We start from the raw sequence: 8,080 nt of genomic DNA, 5'->3' as shown, positions 1-8,080 counted from the left end.
GATGACAAGTGCATTTTCAGCCAAGTTAAAGTGAGTAAAGTATCGTATTATCTCTCCCAGGCTTCTGTTAATATTTCTCAACTGAACAGCATAGTTCCCCCCATCAGCTGGACATAGAGTACTCCTGAGCATCAGAGGATTATCTTAGGTATTTATTAACTCCCTGATGCTCGGGACAATTCTAATGACATTCCTGTTAAACCAGACGATTGTACCGAGCTGAGAGAGTCGAAGAAGCCTTAGAGAGTTAATACACCGTCAGCATTAACCCCTGCATGACTGGAATACCTCTAGCGTTTCTTTACAGCTGACAACAAGCGGTTTGGTCTATCCGAGTGTCATAGGAGCCTGATAGATACGGTAAATAAAAATAACACAGTGGAGGTAAGGAAAATATTGCAAATTAATAAAAATAAATAAGAGGAAAAAATACGAAGTCCTATTTTTATTTGCTCCCTATACTGTATATAAGCAGATACGCGACACTCTTTACTTCTTCGTGGCTAGTATCAGATTAGAGTCTTATATATTGTAAGTGGTTCTAGATCGTAACAACACTTCTTTAGCAACTTAATATGTTACACTTTAATATTCTTGTTTTTTGCAGAAAACAATTAAGGAAAGTACAGCAGAAGTTTCAGACGATTATCAGGTGTTACGGTGATGGCAAAGACTGTATAGGTTTGGTCTGGTAGTTGAGGTGACCCGGGTTCGACACTCGGGAGAGTAGAGTAAGTTTGAAAATGTGGCAGTGTCTGTAGTGACCTGTCATTTAGACCCAGGTTCGACTCCCGGTTGACACAGAGGTTAATTGAGATAGTTTGCCAGTCACTAAGTGGCCTGCCCGGTGGTGGGGGTTTGGGCAGTCACGTAGTTGACCTGCCGAGAGGGGGGGGGGAGGGATGTAAAAGTTTACACTTACACACACAACATGTCTCACACACTAACCCACACCTCTTCATACACACACTCATTCACTCACTCATTCGCTAAAACAAGACACGTCTCACACACACACTAACCCTCACATACAGTAAGACACACACACACACACACACACACACACACACACACACACACACACTGGACATATGCATAAGGGTAGGGTGTGGAAGGCAGGAGGGTTTTATTTCGAAGTCCAAAAAAACTATAATAGCTCTTTTGGACTTTGAAATAAAACCCCCTGTACCTTTCACACCCTACCCTTATGCATATGTCCTGTGTGTCCGTCTGTATGTGTACATTATGTCTTTATGTGTGTTTGTGTGTCTGTCTGTCTTAGTGGATGTGTGGGTATGTGTGTGCATGTCTTGTGTGAGTATGTCTAAGTGGATGTGTGCGTCATGTGTCTTGTTTGTGTGTGTTTGTTTAGGTGTAGACTTTCACATCCCCCCCCCCCGATGTCAACTAGGTGACTGCCCAAACCCCCACCACGATCACCCACCGGGCAGGCCGCTAAGTGACTGACAAACTACCTCAGTTAACCTTTATGTCAACCGGGAGTCGTATCTGGGTCCAAATGACATGCCATTACAGGCACTGCCACATTTTTAAATATTCCTCTATCCTCCCGAGTACTGAACCGGGGTTATCTGGGTGGGAGGCCACCTCTCTACTCACTCTGCCATCACGGCCTCGCCAGATTTGCAGCCGGAACTGGTACTGTATTTTCGTTATTTGGTGTTAGTAAGAAAGAGCGGGAGACTGAACTGTATTGCATACTGTATAGTAACTTGCTAAGAAAGAGCTATTACGATATTTCCATAGCAGCTTAGCATATTTAAGACTAGTTTAATGCAATGCTAGTCACGAAGAAGTACAGTATCAGGTATCTGGACCACATTCAGAGCTGTAATAAGTTTTGATAAGGGGACAGTGTCTACCTAATAGGAAAATCCTGATGGATTTTGGCATGGGTGACTGTGAAATAACCTTGGAACTTAGAGTGACTTTGATAACAGTGCAAAAGGTGAGAAAGGAATCGGTATTTGGATCTCATTTAAGGTAGACGTCAAAGGAATAACCATTTACTACACTGATAATGGCTGGACATAAGGGCACCAGTTGTAAACTACCTACAGTGGGTCTGATAAAATAGGAAGCCCTCTTCTTAGCACAGGCAGCTCTCTTCATAAGTCTTCCTCCATCTCACCCTAATTCTCCTCCCCTCCACCTCACTCACATACACTCTTTTAGTTGGTCTCTTACGCTCCATCCTCCACATATGGCCAGACCACCTCAGTGCATCCCCTAATGCTTTCCATCACAAAGCTGGCAATGTGTAAAGGTAGCAAGGGAACTTTTAATGGTATATTTGCTCCACTAGAGACATAAGTTTTGAGGACTTTCTGTATACTCTTTATATATAACTTACAAAACTGGACGAAACTGGCAAAATCTGTTTGTATCCATCTATTGATAGCTGCCACCTCAATCTTATAAAGGGTGACCACAAACAAATCGCCTACATGTCACCCTGTCCCCTGTCATTTCGCTGCCTTCCTCCCACTTCCTCACTAATACAACTCTCAACTCCATCCCTCCATCTCATCCTTTGTCTCCTCCCCTCTACCTCACTCACATACACTCTTCTCGTTAGTCTCTCACTGTCCATCCTCTCCACAAGGCCAAACCACCTCAATGTATTTCTCTCAATGCTTTCTACCACAAAGTTGGCAAATAGAAAATTAACAGAACAGCTTTGAATGTGAGCTTTGATAAAAAAATGTGTGAAACTGATAAAGAATCCAGATAATTAGTCTACTAGTATAAAGATGGTATAAAGAGTGCTGGTATGAAGTGGTATATGAGAGAGGGGGGTGTAAGTTGGGGGGAGGGGCAGCAAAATGACAGGGGACAGGGCGACATGGAGGCGATTTATTTGTGGCCACTCCTTAAGGGACTGAGGAGTCTGACAAGACAGATGAAGAAGAACTGTTATATAAATCATACTCCTGAGTAACTAAGAGACAAAAGTATCTGAAAATAACTGAGATAAAAATAACAGATAATAGAGGACCCGGAGGGCTAGTACAAGAACATCATCAATATCTTCCCTACGCTGAATGAAATAGCCTGGCAGTGCAAGAAATAGCCTGAAAGTAGGAAAAAATAGCCTGGCAGTAGCAAGAAATAGCCTGAAAGTAGGAAAAAATAGCCTGGCAGTAGCAAGAAATAGCCTGAAAGTAGCAAAAACTAGGCTGAAAGTAGCAAAAATAGCCTGGAAGTAGCAAGAAACACTACTAGTACTATGTGAAGCTGGCATTAAGGATGATACAGCCAAGATGAACCTGTTAGGGCTGGTCACTTAAACAGGACCTGGGACTAAAAAACTGGTATTCTAGTTGGTTGTACAAGCTCCCTAACACCCTTTCCTGAGTTATTTTTTTTTATTACCCCCTACTGTCTGTTCTGTTACATAAATCCCATGTGGTCATAATGTACATAAATAGCTTACAAAATAATACTAACCAGCCACATCCAACTCTATACCGCTAAGGGGGAGGTGTTAGGCAGCTTCCGTAGTTATCCATTAATAAAGCATAAGTGATGCAAGGCCTTCTTTTGCTATCCTTACTAGTGAATTATGAAGCTGAAACGTGGGTTGTGATATCCTTAGACTTTTTAACCATGTCCTTATGGTCTTTAAAAATAAAAATAACCTATGAGGGAGGCGGTGGCTCAATCGGTAGAGAGTTGGCCTGCAGTCCTGATGGATCCGGGTTCAAATCCCGCTGAGGCAGGGAACAGTTTAAGGATTTGAATTTCAGAAAAATCAGACTTTACTGATCTACCAGAAGGCCCGCCGACATGTCGTAAAAATACCCCCTCTAATACCAATACACCAGTCCTGTATGAGACAGCCCTAGCATTTATTCAGTATGGACGGTGGGTGTTAGCGCCGAAGTGGTGACATGTAGAGGTGTGCGGTACGTAGGAGAACTACTGGGCCTTGAAAGCAGGCTGTGAAAGCCTATGCCCAGAGTCGGTCACATTAAAAAAAAAAAAAAAAAAAAAACACACACACAGAAGGTTGAATGAATTTTATATACTACTCCCTTTATTACCTTCAATGTTCTTACAAATATATTTACAAAATACATTAATTGCTGTGACGACAGTATGTTAAGTTACTTTCGCAAGAGGTAGTGTGGTATATCATGTATGTCACAAAATAGTTCAGGTATTATCTATCGTTTCGTTTTCAAAGGCTCCAACATGCTTGCATGCGTCGGCCTTGGTCACCTAACTGCCGCTTTCCATGCAGCTCGATCTCTGGCAGCTTCCTTATTCAGTCCCCTATTCCTGAGGTCACGCTCAATGACTTCATCCCAGGTCTTTTTCGGTCTACCTCTCGCAACCTTATCCCTAAAGTTAACACCTCTCATTTTCTGCACCTAATTACCATCCCCCATCCTCTCCACATGCCCAAACCATCTCAGTCTATCTCTCCTCATCACACCAGTACACTCCAGTCCCATCCTACCTCTCAATTCTTCCATCGTAAAGCTAGCTCCCCCAGGCCTCGCACTCAGGGACTCACTGCACATCCACCTAACCATTGTCATTTCCGTACGTTTGAGCCTGCGAATATCCTCTTCCTTTACTGCCCAGGTCTCACTACCATACAGCATTGCACTCCTAACACATGCCGCATAAAAAGATCCCTTAGAACGGAGGGAGTGCCCTCTCATTGTCAGAAGAGGCAACAGCTCCATGACCTTCCTCACTCTAGCCACAGAGCTAGCTCCAGGCCCATCTCCAGCACATAACATGTCTCCCAAATAACAAAACTCTTCCACACACTCAAGAGACCCACCAGCAAGATCAATCCTTTCACGCCTGACAATCTCCACATGCCCTCCCCGACACACATGAAATCAGCAGTATCTGGCAGTCTACCTGTAATACCACTACATTTCCTATGCACCCACTTATCACAAACACTGCACAAGATGAAATCCTTTCCCACACCCTTACCGCAAATCGCACATGGCCACTCTCCCTCTTCTCTGACAGTACCGTCACCAGCCCTAGATACCATCAATTTTGTTTTATCTGCATTCACCCTTAAGCCCTTGTGCCCCATACCATCTCTCCACTTCCTAAGTCTTTCCTTCGCCTCTCATTTATTCTCTGCACTCAGCACCAAATCATCAACATACATCTCCCATGGGAGTCCATTTCTGATGCTACGTGAGAGGGCTTCAGTTACCGTAATAAACAACAAGGGGCTCAAGACTGGCCACTGATGCACACCAACATTCACGGAAAACTCAACACTCAAATCTCCATTCACCCTTACCTGGGTGCGAGCACCCACATACATGGCCATAACCACCCTAACCAGCCACTTCCTCGATCCCAAGCCTTCTTATTGCCGACTTCACCACCTCTCAAGGGACTCTGTCAAAGGCCATCTCCAAATAATCAGAGAGTAATTAGCCCTTTTCTATTCTGTATATTATTCCTGAAGCTGTCGAACAATGGATATGGCATCAGTGTTCCTTTGCCTGCCATAAACCCACATTACATCTCATCAATGTTCACTCTTTCTCTAATCTTACCTTCTAGAACTCTCCCCATTACTTTCATTACCTGGTCCAAAGCTTTATGCCTCTATAATTCCCTCTTTACAGGGCATCGCCCTTCCCCTTGTACACATTTACAGTTACACTCTTCAGCGAATCATCTGGGACAACACACATATATAACCGTATTTATCAAGTCAGTGACTAACCTCACTCCTGTTATCTCCTGAGGATTTCAACATTTCAGCAGTCAACCCAGACACATCTGCTGCCTTCCCCACCTGCATCCTGCCTATTGCCCTGCTCACAGTAGCAGCATTAATTAAAGGCCGAAGTCCAAACACTGGATCTGCTGGCTCCAAACCTTCCCTCTCCCAGTCAAACTCTTCATTCGACAACAGGTTATAATGCTGACTCCAGGCATCTTAAATATCCCCACTGTTCAACACTACCTTTCTTTCATCATTCTTCACACACTGGTCACCTGTGATATCCCTGTTTTCCCTCTTCATCTGATTTGCCACCTTAAATACCATAATCTTCCTATCCACAGGGAAATAATAAGCTATCTCCATCTCCAGCTCACTTACTCTCCTCGTCCCTGCCTGAACATTTTAGAACAACATACACAACACACCCTAAAAGTAAAGACAAATACAACCTGCAACTTGTCCTGTCTGGCGCTTCTTTCTCCTCTCTGTCTGTCTGTCTGTCGATTCTTTCCTGTCTCCCTCAATCGACTTTCTCTCTCCTCTCTCCCTTGCATTAATTTTTCTATCGTTTGGGTTACTCTCTCCCTAGCATCAGTCTCTAACATGTCTCTCCTCTCTCCCTAGCATCAGTCTCTCTACCCCTAGCATAAGTCTTTCCTCTCTCCCTATCATCAGTCTCTCCTCTCTCCTTAGCATCAGTCTCTACTCTCCCCCTAGCATCAGTCTCTCCTCTCTCCTTAGCATCAGTCTCACCTCTCTCCCTAGCATCAGTCTCACCTCTCTCCCTAGCATCAGTCTCTCCTCTCCAGTGGAGTATATAGGTCCGTGGAAAGGGGGCGGCCACAGGGGTGAATCCAGAATATTGTTAAAGGAGGGGGGGGGGCGAGGGAAGCGAGCCTCTACAGCTGGGGGGTCTGGGGGGGCGGTTTAAGCCGCCCCAGGAAATTTTTTGGAAATCAAGCACTATTAGGGGCATTTTGAGGCCTCAGGAGGGATACATTGCATTTATCTGATATTCAATGGCAAAACAATATAAAGAAGTTTAAGTATCTTGGCTGAAACAAAAATGAGCTGTTTGAAAAATATTTAAATAGGGAATTCTACAGTACCCGGTATGTATTAAAAAAAAAAAAATGGTAGATCATATGCAATTGTTGATTCCTATATTCCTGGAATCTGCAATGTTCATTTTTATATGAAACATTTAAAAAATTAAACTAAAACTCGCATTAATGACTTAGAGAGAGAGTACTGTATATGAAACATTGAGCAAATTAAACTATAACTCGCATGAATGAAGTTCAGAGAGAGAGAGAGAGAGAGAGAGAGAGAGAGAGAGAGAGAGATTACTAAAGTCGTGTGAAAGTTGATCATTTGAAATCAAGCAGCCTATTTTTACGGCTGAATTCATTGATTACTTGTATATGTATTTAGATCTGCAGATATGTAGGCCTACTGGGACAAAAGGGGGGGGGGGCATGGCCGAGTGCCCCCCTCCCCTATATACGCCACTGCTCCTCTCTCCCCAGCATCAGTCTCTCCTCACTCCCTAGCATCAGTCTCTCTCCCCCTTGCATCAGTCTCACCTCTCTCCCTAGCATCAGTCTCTCCACCTAGCATCAGTCTCTCTCCTTAGCATCAGTCTCTCCCTCCCCACCATCAGTCTCTCTTCTCTCCCCTCTTGATAACTCTTCCTTGCCGATTTAGCCGACACTCACTTTAATCTTGTTACTGATGCAAACTCTCGACATTAAAAATAAAACAAATCGCCGAGGGAAAGGTGCTAACCAAGCCTCTTAAGCCACTTTTGACCCAGACACCGATGGCTTGTCTGGGTTGCCATTCGTGTCCATCAGGATCAAACAACAACAACAACAGGGTTGCCATCTTTTTCTCCTGGGATGTCTTCTAGTGTTGCCATCTCTCTGTCCAAGGTTACCGTGTGTCATCTAGGGTGCTACTTCGTCATCCTGTTGTCTAGGGCTGTCTTGTCTACTGGGGTTGCCATCTTGTTGCCTTTGGTTGCTGTTCTTTTAAAATTGCCGGGTTGATATTCTGATTATCATCGGTTACTGTGGAGGAAAATAACAATAAGGGAACACATTTCTGTGTTCCATACTATGTCACAGGGGTTGATGCCAGCAAGGGAATGCGGCTAGAACTATATGCCCCCGCTGTCTAGTGGTGGACAAGGTGGGAGGCGTGGTGCGGCCTCTGTCGGTGCAGTTTTGGAGTCGGGATGGGGCCGGGATGGGATTGGATGGGGCTCAGATCTGTGCTAGAGGGTACAGGGTATTGTGGTTCCCAGGCTGTGGCTTCCACCCAATAGAGAGGGAG

Source organism: Coenobita brevimanus, chromosome 104 (genome assembly GCF_032717465.1).
Source record: "Coenobita brevimanus isolate Jiangsu-jjx chromosome 104, ASM3271746v2, whole genome shotgun sequence".
Taxonomy (NCBI): Eukaryota; Metazoa; Arthropoda; class Malacostraca; order Decapoda; family Coenobitidae; genus Coenobita; species Coenobita brevimanus.
The sequence above is the reverse complement of the archived record's forward strand: the minus strand, read 5'-3'. Positions refer to the sequence as shown.